Raw genomic sequence first — 13,835 nt, 5'->3', positions numbered from 1 at the left:
ATGCTGGTGAACATTCATACTGTGACGTTGCACCGCATAACGCTACAAACTTCATGTGGAAAATTCGTAATTCGAACTATACCGGGAAACAAATGACGCTAGATGGGCGCATCCGCGCCGCGAAGGAAGAAGACGAGAAAGAAGCAGTGTGGTGGAAATGTTAACTTAAAATCATTTTTATTTTTATTTTTTTAAGTACACACGTTGAATCGAGTGTTACATATTCTGAAGTAGACAAGCGAGTGCTGAAGTACGTCTAATTTATGTGTTGTTGAAAAGATTATGCAACATCAAAACAATAACAACACTAGTGCCGTACCGTGGAAAATCAGCGCCTGGGCGAGAATATACGACGGCATTCCCGTACATATGACAAGTCGATAGACCAGCCACAAAGTGCTACTATGGTTGACGCGAAGCGTAATAAAATTTTTAAAAGTAAACCTTCGTTTTCCCTTGATTTTGAGCACATTTTCTTATACACACACACACACACACACACACACACACACACACACATATATATATATATATATATATATATATATATATATATATATATATATATATATATATAGATAGATAGATAGATAGATAGATAGATAGATATAGATAGATATAGATATAGATATAGATAGATAGACAGATGGTGATCAGAAAAATGGAAACACCTGTAGTTGGCAACACGTCAGATGTATGGGTTGGCAGTGGTGTCGTGGCGCCCGCAGCGCCGGACCGCTGGTGATGGTGTGTTAGGTCGGTCTCCATACTACGTCAGGCGCAGTGGAACAGCAGTGTCCAATGGCTGCAGCAGACGGAGGTAGTGTAAAATGGGAGACCTCTCAGAGTTTCAAAGAGGGCAAATTGTTGGTGCGCGGTTATGTGGAGTGAGTGTGACGGCAGTGGCTACTGTGTTAGGTGTGTCGCGTGGGACAGTGTCGAAGGTGATGACGGCCTACACAACACACGGGAAAACCACATCGGGGAAGCGGAACAGTGGGCGGAAGAAATCAATGAGTGACAGGTCACGCCGGGTATTAAAGCGCATTGTCACGCAGAACCATCGTGCCACTACGAAGCAAGTGACGGAGGAACTCAATCAGCATCTCTCCCACCCTGTTTCGACAATCACAGTCCGCCGCGAATTACATGACATGAACTTACGGGGTCATGTTGCACGGGCCAAACCGCTCATCAGGGACCATAACGCTTTCGCTCAGCGCAAATGGTGCCACGACCATGCAACTTGGACCGTTGAGGACTGGAAACGTGTGATATGGTTGGATGAGTCATCCTTCACCCTATTCCCAACCACGGGCCGTGTTTATGTGTGGAGAACGCCCAAAGAAGCTTATGATCTGCAGTGTCTCCGCCCAACTGTGAAACATGGCGGCGGCTCGGTGATGCTGTGGGCCGCATGGTTTTCATTGGGTCCTGTGGTCACACTTAGCGGACGAATCACTGCCAACGATTATGTCGCAATTTTAGGAGACCACTTGCATTCTATGGTCCGGATGTTGTTCCCGGACAATGACGCCATCTTCCAGGGTGATAATGCACCCATTCACACAGCTGGCGTTGTTGCAGCGTGGTTTGAGGAACATCGAGATGAAGTTCAACACCTCCCCTGGCCCGCCCAATCCGCAGATCTCAACATAATTGAACATCTGTGGTCCGTCTTGGAAACACGACTCCGGCGACGATTTCCACCTCCATCCTCTCTCACAGAACTGGCCGATGCCCTGCACGAGGAATGGAGTAAAATTCCACTTGCTACCATTCACGACCTCTATGCCTCCATCCCACGTCGCATCAAGGCTTTTCTGAAGCCGAAAAGTGGCCCGACACCCTATTAATCTGGTAAGTTGCAATTTCGTTCAGGTGTTTCCATTTTTCTGATCACCATCTGTACACACACACACACACACACACACACACACACACACACACATATATATATATATATATATATATATTCCTTCCTAATTTTGCGCCCCCTTACTTCGGCGCCCGGGACCGCCCCCCAACAGCATGGTATAGCGGTATAGCACAAAAAAATACATTGACGTAGTGGCCGGCTTACCGGGCTAAGTTGTTTACTAGTGACGCCATATTGACAAATATAAAAATACCCGAACATTTCTGCGTTTTAGAGATCTATATCGACGCGTTGTAACAAACTTTATATGTAGGCCTAAAGTTAGACTTTTCACCACAAGGTATCCTGAAATACGTATCTTCAATGGGGCTTGAAATTTACTAAAGTTTGGCACCCGCACTTCAGACTTCGATAACACTGCCCCTATCTGTCGCATCATGTGAAAGGTTTTTCACCAAAATGAAATTGATAAAATCCTACTTGCGTTCCACAATGTCAGGTAAGATTCACGAATCTGGCCATTCTTTCTATCGAAAATGAAATAGCATCCACTGGATTCTGATGATGTAGTTGAGACTTTCGCTACTACCAAAGCAAGGAAGGTATCATTCTGAATGTTGGTGGAACATAGGCTAATATGGTAGTGGAACTACTGTCGAAAGTAGTTTCATGTTTCAAATAAAGGCAATAAAACTACAAAAGTACCAAAAGAAAATTAAATCTTTGTTTTACGACCCACGCTTATGCCGGTTAGGCTAAAGGGGACGGTGATGATGAGAAATAAATGAAAAGGTGGATTGAAGAAAGTGGGAGGAAACGGGAGAACCCCGAGAAAACCCACGAGCACGGTGTTTGTCCATCACAAATTCCACACGGCGCGAGCTGGGATCGAATCAGGGATCCCAATCACAGGAGGTGAACGCTCTACCACTGAGCCGCCGCGCCCCCAAAATGTACCACAAGAGTAATAAAAAACTGTCAAGATTTGTCAATTGACTGGTGATAAGTGGTAATGAAAAGTAGGATGGTATAACCCGTAGTGAAATTCTGTGCTCACATATTTAATCTATAATATCCCCAATTATTCAACATATTCAGGATTTTTTGTTATAATATATTCTAATACTAAGTACGTTAGTAAATGATAATGGAAATAAGTGACAGAATATAAACATGACTGAATTATTAAATACAAAATAATATAATCATATAACAAGTGCAAATCTGGAAACTCAAGTAAAACAGACAAGCAGGAGAGAACTATTCTAGTGCTTAACTATTCATTGATATTTCGGCAAAAGCAGCGGGACTAAATAGATCGTACATCTGGAGAGACACCGAATGTTAAAGTAAATGGGGCTAATTGTAGGAAGAAAAATCTAATCAAATAATACCCATCTAACGTAAATTCAGACAGGTGAGAAACTATGAATAAACTTAACCATATGAGAAATTGCGCAGGAGAAACACCAAAGGCGAGAACCGAACAAAAATATTTTTAAAAACATTTAAAAGACGCATCGGCTAGGATATATTATTATTTGCAAGTTTTGCAATATCAGCTCATTGTTACGTTTTGTACGCAAATTTGTCTCTAGTTGTATTATTAGGAGCATTACTTCCACTATTCCATCTAATTACAGTACGCGTTGATACTAGGATAGTATAGGAGTAGGTTAAATTCTGGATTCTTGATTGTTACGTTTTGTTTGTTCTTAAGATTGTTATTTCTGCTGTGGGTTGTAGTTTCCGTTATACTTGTATCCGTAATCGTTTTTCTATCGTGTCCTTTGTTTAAAAACGAATAAAAAAGAAAAAAATATGCAATGATAATCGTGCTCCAGTTTTATTTTTAGAAACCTGCCTGAGGGCGGTTCCAAGCATTTAAAAAATAGACAGGGGTGCTGAATGTCAGCCCTATTTGTTTAATATATCCCAGATTATAATGATCTAAACACACACACCAACGGGAAAGGGGGAGGAGCAAACAGAAAGAATGATTATGTAAATGAATGTCAAAAATAGAAGTGTATAAATCATTACTGTTTGAAAAGGGGCCCCAACCTACTTCACTGGCCTCGGGCCTCAGTTTGCCTTACGCCGCCACTGTGTTGGACATTAGCTGTGGGACATTATTTGTTGAATAACAAATTGTCACCAAGTAAATGTTTAAAAAGTAGTAAAATTAATGTGTTCAGAGTCTCCAAATAAGCCTAGTAATTGTATATTTGATAAATAACGGTCCAAGTTGATTCCTTGATGATAGCTAACAAAAGACATTGAATCCTGGAGAAATAGCCGCTTGAACGACATGTAGGGTCTACATTTAGTTTTTCTGGAGCCTAGTACACACTGTTATGAAAGATAATCGTACCACTTGATTCAAACTTCCTCTTATCACACCTCATTATTTTAGAAACAAAATTAGTATTCCCTTTCCCCTGCTAGATTTTAGCCGTATTTGCGCAAGGGCCGCATCCACAGGGGGTTCACTGGGTTCGGTACAAATCAAAAACTTCGTCCCTTGACATACGTTTGTACAGTTTCTTAATAAAACCGTATTTAATTAGCAGAGAAATACTTGATATACACTAAATATATAATCTTACTCATAATCTCATATTTCTTTTCTGATAAAAATATATAAGTTTATTATTTTCGTGAGAATATAGGTGTAAATACTTAAAATTATTAACTTTTTCCGCTGTAGAATAATAATATTTTTCGGCTGTAGAATAGCATCCATTCGATATTACATAAACATACAGTAGTTTCTTGCATTATTGTCTCCCCGAAACTCTGGATCCCTCGCAAAATTTCTGAGGCCTGATGGGCCTGAGGAAATTCGTACCTGATTTGTCCTATTGCTTCACTCAACTGATTGCACCGCATCGTGTAGCACATTCCATCGATTAATTGAACAATAGTGCTACGCGTTTAAATCGTAGTCAACGTGAATTGAAACATATCGCATGTATAACAATTTAAAAATCAATTTAATTTTTTAACAGCCCGACATATTAGGTGATAAACTGAAATACTTATCAAAATTTTATGGAACTTTGATTCTACTTGCAGCATTTCAGTTTAAGCAAAGCAATGTTACCTTACGTGTTCTATGAATTTACCTGTCTTAACTGGGAACTGAACACACGTTTTTAAAAAACAAAATGTTGATCAATGAAATACTAGTCTGTGTGAAAAGATAAAGAGTAAAGAAAAAGTGTTAGTATATTATATTCTTATTATTAACTCTTCCAATATGTTCAAGGAAGAAATCATATTCACTACTTAATGAAAATACAATTAATAGCCTAGTGTTCTTACCGAGTGGAAAGACAGTATGTATTCTGGAACATCATCTCCTAAGTGGGAATACTTATGTAAGAATGAAAAGAAATGTAACATTTTATCGAATCAATCCTACCAAGAGATTGAGTCCTTGTAGGAACTCATTTGGTGCACGATCTCAAATTAGGTTACAGGAGCAAAGTTCCATATAGTCTCGGTGCTGAAAGCGATGCCAAACTACCTATGAACTACCTTATTAGTCTTAGAGCTCATAAGTTTTGTCAAATTGCCAGTGAACGTCACCTAACCATTTCTTTCAACTATTAAATGTGTTCAAACATTCATTTCAAACAATTTATTCGTTTTCCCGTGATTACCAGATACAATTTATCACTTATAACAGTACGGAGTTCGACTCCTAAACCGTTGTTCTTCTCTATTTACGTTTAACATTAGTTTGAAACTTCTGAAACTGACCATATAACCACTGAACTGTATGATTCGAAACACAGAGTTCGGGCCAGAACATTCTGGGAAACTGACATTAAAGGCCGATACAATTTAATAATACGAATACTACTATCACGTTGTATAGGCATCAGTTTAATTATGCAGAAAAGAGAAGATAAACTAATTTCTCTTAAATCTTAAAACATAGATTTAAACCATTGTACATATTATGATAGATTATTGTAAAAGGATACGTACGATTTTTATATTTTTCTTTTAATAAATAACACTGAGAATACACAGATACAAATTATATTACACTTTACACTTCAATTTAGGCAATTTAAATATGATAATGCAATTTTACACTTGGCCCAATAATCTTCACTACGAGTGCGGGAGTCGCGGATGTCGCGGATTACCGGTTGAACTTCACTACATTATTTGTTTCTGTTATTTCACACTTTCACTGGTAACTCAGATTAATATGATGAAAAAGGATTCCTGGGTGGTTCCATGGATGTGTACTTGAAGTGGTAAGATGGGATTTTCCTTCTCTTCCCATTTCATGTCTTCTTTTTATACTGGATCTGTGAAAGTTTCTCCATTGCACAGTTTATTCCTCAAAGTTGGAATGACCTTATAAGTCTTTTTCTTCTTCACCTCTACCATAAGTTGGTGGGCAATATGGAAATTTTAAAACTTTTCTGTCGCTTGAGAGAGCTGTTTAGTACTTTGATAAAGCGTCTTCTTCGTAACTGCATCTACATATTATATTCTTGGTCTTCCTCTTCCTGGTTTTCCTTCTGCCTTTCCCTCTATCAGCACAGTGATCCAATCGGAGTGTCGAATAAGTTGGCCAAGCATGTTTTTTCTTCTTTTTCATATTATCTTCATCATGATCTGTTGTCCTTCATTAGCTTCCTTTAGTACGTCTTCATTTCTTTTCCTTTTGGTCCATATATGGTACATACGCGCAGCATTCTGCGCCAACACCACATTTCAAATGCTTCCAGCTTCGATATTTCAGCTTTCCTCAATGTCCACGTCTCCGATCCGTACAGCGCCACGCTCCATACCAGTGTTTTAACAAATCGTTTACGAACGTCCAGCGACATATTTCATGATCTTAGTAGTCCTATTTTCCTATTGAATGCTTGTTTAGCCTGTGCTATTCTGGAGTGTATGTCTTTTTCACTTCTTCCGTCCGAGGATATTAGACTTCCTAAATAGACGAACGTGTTATAGTGCGTCCAGTAAGAGAACGTCTCTGACAGCTCGCAGTGACATTGCCACTACTCGCGTGTCAAGGTTTCTTTCGGTGCAACTGTAGTGGCAATTTAATTAATGGTATAAGACAGAGTGATCGTGGTTGGTAACACTGGTATCAAAGTAGGGACTGCAATGTCCCATCGCATGTGATAAGAAACGTCAGGGACCATCTCTTCTTGGCCGTGCTATAACGTCTTCGATTTTCCCTTTGAAATCACTCATTTTGTATTTTAACTTTTTTCTCTCTTTATAACGTTTTCACTATAAAGATAAATTAATTTTTATCGTAACGTATAACATTTTGAGGTTAGTATTTATTACAGAGGTCGTTCGTCTCCTTAACTACAATAATTGACTGTATTTTGAATGTAACATAGTTCACGCAGTGTTGTTCGTCGTAAAATCTCAGTCAGGCTGGCCTGCTTTTTTCTCCCCTGGTCTCCGTGCTTCTACCAAGCAGAGGGGCTCGCGATGCAACCCACTAATATCAGAGCTGAAATTAACCTCTTACCGCATGCCGTGCCATATATGGCACATACACTTTTTTCACTTTAGCTTTTTTGTGATTTATCAAAGGCATCAAATGACTGTTTTGTCTGCTGTGTGAGATATTGATGTTTATGAATAAGAGGTTTTGGTGTCATCTGGCATGTTTTTTGTGAGTTGTATGTGTGTCATATATGGCACTTACTTATTTCTCGTCGGAATTAAGTTAAAAATCTAAAATTAAAGCTTAATTCATTTTTCAAGTTTCCATATGAAGATTTCCAATACTGATTATTTTTTCGCTAAAAGAAAAAAAATCAGTGCAGAAAGGGGTTAACGATGAGACTTTCCCGTGGAATACATTGGGGGAAATTTACTTTCTACGTTACATTTCAGAGCCTTATTTGGAGATGGTAGGGAGTCTAACAGGGTTAGCGAGGAGAGAATTTCTTAGAATTGCCTTTATACAAGGTTCACTTAAAAAGTTAAAAAAATTGCACTAGATTCTTACGGCATTGCCAATAATGTCACACACTTTTTTGGAACTCGTCCTCTTTTCCCCTTAAAACCGAATTTTTAAAGTCAATGAAATATGTGCTTACTAATTTAGAAAAAGGTGTTTATATATTCACCTCTTTCTCTTATTATATATGTGTTAATGAGTAGGAATATGGTGTGTATGTATTCTTTATAATCCGTCCCACGTATGCTACAGGGATTAAGCCAGAATTACTGCGTTGTAAGCTCTTATTTTGCTAGGGAGCTAAGGGATTAACGTGGGATTAAGCCGGAACTTTAGTTTAAAAGGCGACATTTCATCACATAGTATGATGTACATTGGATAGTTACATTTTTAATTGAACTAATGAGACTGCAATTACACTGGGTCGATAATCCATCCAGTGCATGACGTGGGTAAGATATTTCAGTTGGCGCCATTATTGACTGGCTATCGTCGCGACTTTTTTCTTTATAGATTTCGCCTCCGCTTTGTATAGCCGCCCGTCCGCTGGGCCACGCTCGAATGCAATTTGCCGGCTCTTTTATACTTAACCCACGTAAGAAGAGAAATAAAAGTTCACTTACCTTTTCTTTTTGTTGTTGCCGAAACAGGTTTCGTTTTTTCCGCAGGTAGATGCTTTAACTTCTTTTTCTTCTTTTAATTTTAGCTTACTTCATAAGTATAGGTAGAGAAACTTAGATTTGATAACCAAATTTGTATGTCCTTTTAGAATATCAGTTAGTTTTTTTAATAATGTAATGAATTTCATATGATATCTTTAAAAAAAATAGGCAAAATGTCGTGCGTTTATTAATTGCATAATGTTAACAAATACTCTATTTTAGCAGAAAAGAAGTATGCGTATTCTTCCTTTAACTTATATAGAATAGACATACTCTTAAGTATAATATACCTTTTCATGTTTACTCTTTTTGATAATTGAACAGGGTGTAGAAATAAAATGCAGGAATGTAATTTTAAAAAAATGTATTTTTTTAAAAAAATTGTAATTAAAAAATAAAAATGTAAATATAGAATAAAAACAAAAATATTTGAATATATATATATATATATATATATATATATATATATATATATATATAGGGTGTCCGAGAATTCCTTCCCTGATTACAGAAATTGATAACTCAGGCTAGAAATAAGATAGAAATATGAAACTGGTGTTGAATTGTTTACAAACTATAAAAGTTTTTGTCTGTGTTAGGTTTGTTCTGTTTTACCAAGTCTCAATTTTGTTTGTTGGACGTCCGTGCCTATCTCGATAGGACATTTCCTGGGCGATGGATTGGTCGTGATGGACCAACAGCTTCGCCTCCACGCTCTCCAGACATAACCCCATTAGACTTCTTTTTATAGGGTTATGTCAAGGATGAGGTCTACCGAACACGTGTACCAGATCTTGAAACCCTGCAGCAACGAATAACCACAGTCGTTGCATCGATCCCTCCAGTGATGTTGGCTAATGTGTGGATGGAAATTGAATATCGCCTAGATGTGCTACGTGCTACCAAGGGTGCTCATGTAGAAGTGTACTGATGTGACCAAAACTTTTATAGTTTGTAAACAATTCAACACCAGTTTCATATTTCTATCTTATTTCTAGCCTGAGTTATCAATTTCTGTAATCAGGGAAGGACTTCTCGGACACCCTGTATATATATATACAATGTTCTATAGGTATTTACATAAGTTTGTATTTGACTTGCAACAAAAATAACACTAGTCATCAAGATTTTGGCACAGAAATGAAAATACATGATTCTAATAGAACTTTCCACATAGAATTCGAATCTGCAATCAGTTTTTCTCCATCACCCTCTGTTTCCCCGTGACAGAAGGATATTCGGGAAATTTCCCCTCAATTTTCCTTTTTTTTTTAAACAATTTTTGTACATGTAGCTCGGTTACCCTTAGGCATAGAAATACACAAATTGTATTGTATGTTAGCTTCATTTATAAATAGTAAGCCCTCTAAGTTTCATAAGAATCGCATTATTCTTTCTAGAAAAATAAACATATTTATATAAAAATATGCTATGTGTACTGTTCATTTTATCATATTCATTAGTGTTGATAAAAACACATATAACTTCCACGAAAATTACAATATAAGCACGGTTTATACCTCATGGGACTTCCAATAAAACATATTTTCAACTATGTGTACACCATGTCGCCATTTTTGTATGACGGATTTCTAGAGGGATTTTGTTGGAAATTCCCTCCAAAAAGTAGTTTATAAGAATTTTTTGTCTCTACTTGCTATTTGTATATTGTGATACAGAATCAGGAACTGCACTAAAACATAGTTTTATGTCTACTTAATAAATAATGTTAATTCATGTGAATCGCATTATTCTGTCTAGCGATATAAATTATTGTCTCTATTTAGAGGAAATAAAGAATATACTATGCAAGACTTTTACGTCACACAAAAACCTAACATTGACGTATTATTGTCGGCATATAGATGGATACTCAATTACAAGCACAAATACACGCATGCTTTCTGTGGAAAATAAGTCACTTTTTAATATTTTGATCTGGCAGCAATGCATAAAAAATTGATGACTCACGTAGCCTGATGACTGTTTGTAGCGTTGAGTGACGATCCAATCTGGACGTGTTTTAGATGTGGCCGCGTGTAAATTGAAGTGTTTGTGCATTGTGGAGTTCGAATAGATTGTGTTGTGTGGTGATGCACAGAGTTAGATTACGTTTGTGCTGCTTCATGATTGATGGAGTGTAGATTCGTGTGTGTATGTGTCTGTGATACCTTACAGGATACAAGATGCCGAATAAGTTTGTAAATGACCCGAACAATTTCTGTTATGTATGTGGGGAGCTGACATTTAAATAGCAACGTCGATGTTTTACTTCACTTGTGACGAAGTGTTATCAGTTATATTTTGGTTGCTGTGTAGGAGACCAAGATAAGAATTGGGCTCCTCACTGCATTTGTTGTACTTGCGTGAAACGTCTGATTGGGTGAGCAAATGGTGAACGAAATATGAACTTCGCAGTACCGACGATCTGGAGGGAACCAAAATATCATTCTTCAGACTGTTACTTTTGTATGACACAGATAAAATGAACAACCAGTAAATCTAAGCACACAGTACAGTACCCTAATTTGCCATCAGCAATTAGGCCAGTTCCGCACAGTGCAGAATTACCTGTACCAGTACCTCCTGCTAATCTTAAGGTGAATGGGGATTACGTACTTGAGGCAACTACTGAAGTTCCAAATGAAGATGATCCTACTTATGTAGGACGCACATCTACATTGGATCAGCATCTGATAACTCAGGGTGAACTAAATGACCTCGTACGGGATTTAAAACTCTCCAAGATACAGGCAGAACTTCTTGGTTCTAGACTTAAAGGTTGGAATCTGCTCCATCGTGACACTAAAGTGTGTTTTTTTTTTAAACCACCATACAGAGTTTCAAAACTACTATTCTCAAGAAAATGATTTAGTGTATTGTAATAATGTCTGTGCTGTGATGGATACACTCGGGCATGCACATATAAGTACCGAGTGGAGATTGGTTATTGACTGTTCCAAAACTAGGTTGAAGGCTGTCCTTTTGCACAATGGCAACAAATTTCCTTCAGTGCCTTTGGCTTATGCAACTAATATCATGGAAACCTATGAAAACAACAAAATAGTTTTAGAAAGAATTCAGTATTAGAAATACAAATGGACCGTTAGCTGTGATTTAAAAGTTATTTCTTTGTTAATGGGTTTGCAGCTTGGTTATACGAAATATTGTTGTTTCCTCCGCGAATGGAACAACAGGAATAATGCGGAACATGACATCAAGAAGGAATGGTCAAAGCGTGTATTAACACCTGGACAGAATGTCGTTTATTCCTCACTGGTGAGCCCTGATAAGATAAGTCTACCTCCTCTTCACATAAAGTTGGCGCTTTTCAAAAACTTTGTTAAGGCAATGGACAAAAGTAATGCAAGATTTTGTTACCTCGAGGAAACATTTCCTCGGGTTAGTGACGCTAAAATCAAGGAAGGGTATTTTGTAGGCTCCCAAATAAGATGTTTGATTCGTGACAAAAAATTTGAGGATTTCTTAACTCCGGTTGAGAAAGCAGCTTGGTGTTCATATAAATGTTTAACAGAGAATTTTTAGGAAACAAGAAAGCCCCAAATTACCGTGAAATTGTGAGGGATTTCCTGCAATCATTCAAAGAAATGGATTGCAACATGTCCCTTAAAGTTCACTTTCTAGACTCCCACGTGGATTTCTTTCCTGAAAACCTTGGTGCTGTTAGTGGTGAGCATTGGGAACGTTTTCATCAGGACATTTCCTCCATGGTGAAGATATTCCAGGGACAGTGGAGTTCACAAATGCTAGATGATTACCGTTGGACACTCAAAAGAGATGTTCTAGAAGCCAAACAGAAGAAAGTCGATAACTAAAGCATTTTAGTTAAGGTAAGTGTTCATTTATTAAGAAAATACCACTCACCTCTTTTATATTATTTATTAAGTAGACGTAAAATTACGTTTTAGTGCAGTTCCTGTTTCTGTATCACTATATACAAATAGCAAGTTAAGACAAAAAAATCTTATAAACTACTTTTTAGAGGGAATTTCCCAGAAAATCCCTCTAGAAGTTTCTTCATACAAAAATGGTGACACAGTGTATACATCATTGAAAATATGTTTTATTTGAAGTCCAATGAGGTATAAACCGTGCTTATATTGTAAGTTTCGTGGAAGTTATATGTGATTTTATCTGCACTAATGAATATGGTAAAATGAACAGTACATATAGCATATTTTTATATAAATATGTTTATTTTTCATCGAGGTAGAACCCAGTTGTAAGATTGGGCTTATCGTTGCCTCGTTGTATATAAATAATGCTGACCGTGTCACAGTACAAAACATTTTCAGGTCCTGCTGATGTCAATAGGTCAAAGCCGAAGCCTTGCCGATGACGTAATAAACGCAGCAAGCACGACATTCGAGAATTTCCATGGTTATTTTTCATTCTCGACGTCTTTGTACGTTACAATCAGATGTTCGTCACCAAGAGGCAGTGCTGATTGAACCTCATATTGCGCCTACAATAGGTATGTAAAAACGTCCCTGGATTATCGATTATTTTTGTTTGCGTCAAGTCCGTTTGCGGCCCCCATTTTCCATATAATGAATTGAGGAATATCTTAGCGATATACCCCAATCCCGGATTCTTCCTAATATTGTTACCATTAAACTGTATGCCTTCATGGGTAAGATATTCGTTAATATATCTTTCTTCGTCTCCTTTATTTTGACATGAGGCAGGAAAACCAGACACCTCCTGCTTCAATTGAAGGAAAGAATTCACGTAGTCCCGAAACAAACTATGCGCATTACAATCCTCCGAGCCGGTTAGTTCGAATTCCTATATTTCCTTTATTCCGCGTATCTTATATCCGGCTTGTATTGCTTTATGAAGTTCAAGGGTGCAAAACGTACCAGTAATAGCCCGGTACTTATCGCAATGCAAACAATCATTGACAATTTTTTCCTCCATACATGTACAGCAAAGACCGAAGAGTAATCGGTTTCCCGCAACGTACGAAAAATCGAAAAAAAGGATCTTTTGGGGGCAAGATGGTGCATTTAACCAGCCCATGGATACTTTCCACTTCTGGAAAGTTTGGCCCCCTATGTATTGTTGGCATACTTATTGGCAGCGGCTTACGTGTCATTACCTAGAGGTAGAGACTCGTAACGTCCAGATATTGAATGCTTTAATCATCATTACATTCATACAGCGCATTGAAACATTCTGTGCGACCGCCATTAAATGCGTGTTTAGTGATCAAATGATCGATAATATCCTTACATTGAGTCTTGATAAACTCCTGTATGGACTTGTCCTTTTTCTCCTGATCATCACACTCACATTCCCACATTTCAAT

Source organism: Thermobia domestica, chromosome 11 (genome assembly GCF_964235325.1).
Source record: "Thermobia domestica chromosome 11, izTheDome1.hap1.1, whole genome shotgun sequence".
In the NCBI taxonomy this organism is placed as follows: Eukaryota; Metazoa; Arthropoda; class Insecta; order Zygentoma; family Lepismatidae; genus Thermobia; species Thermobia domestica.
Note: the sequence above shows the minus strand (reverse complement) of the source record.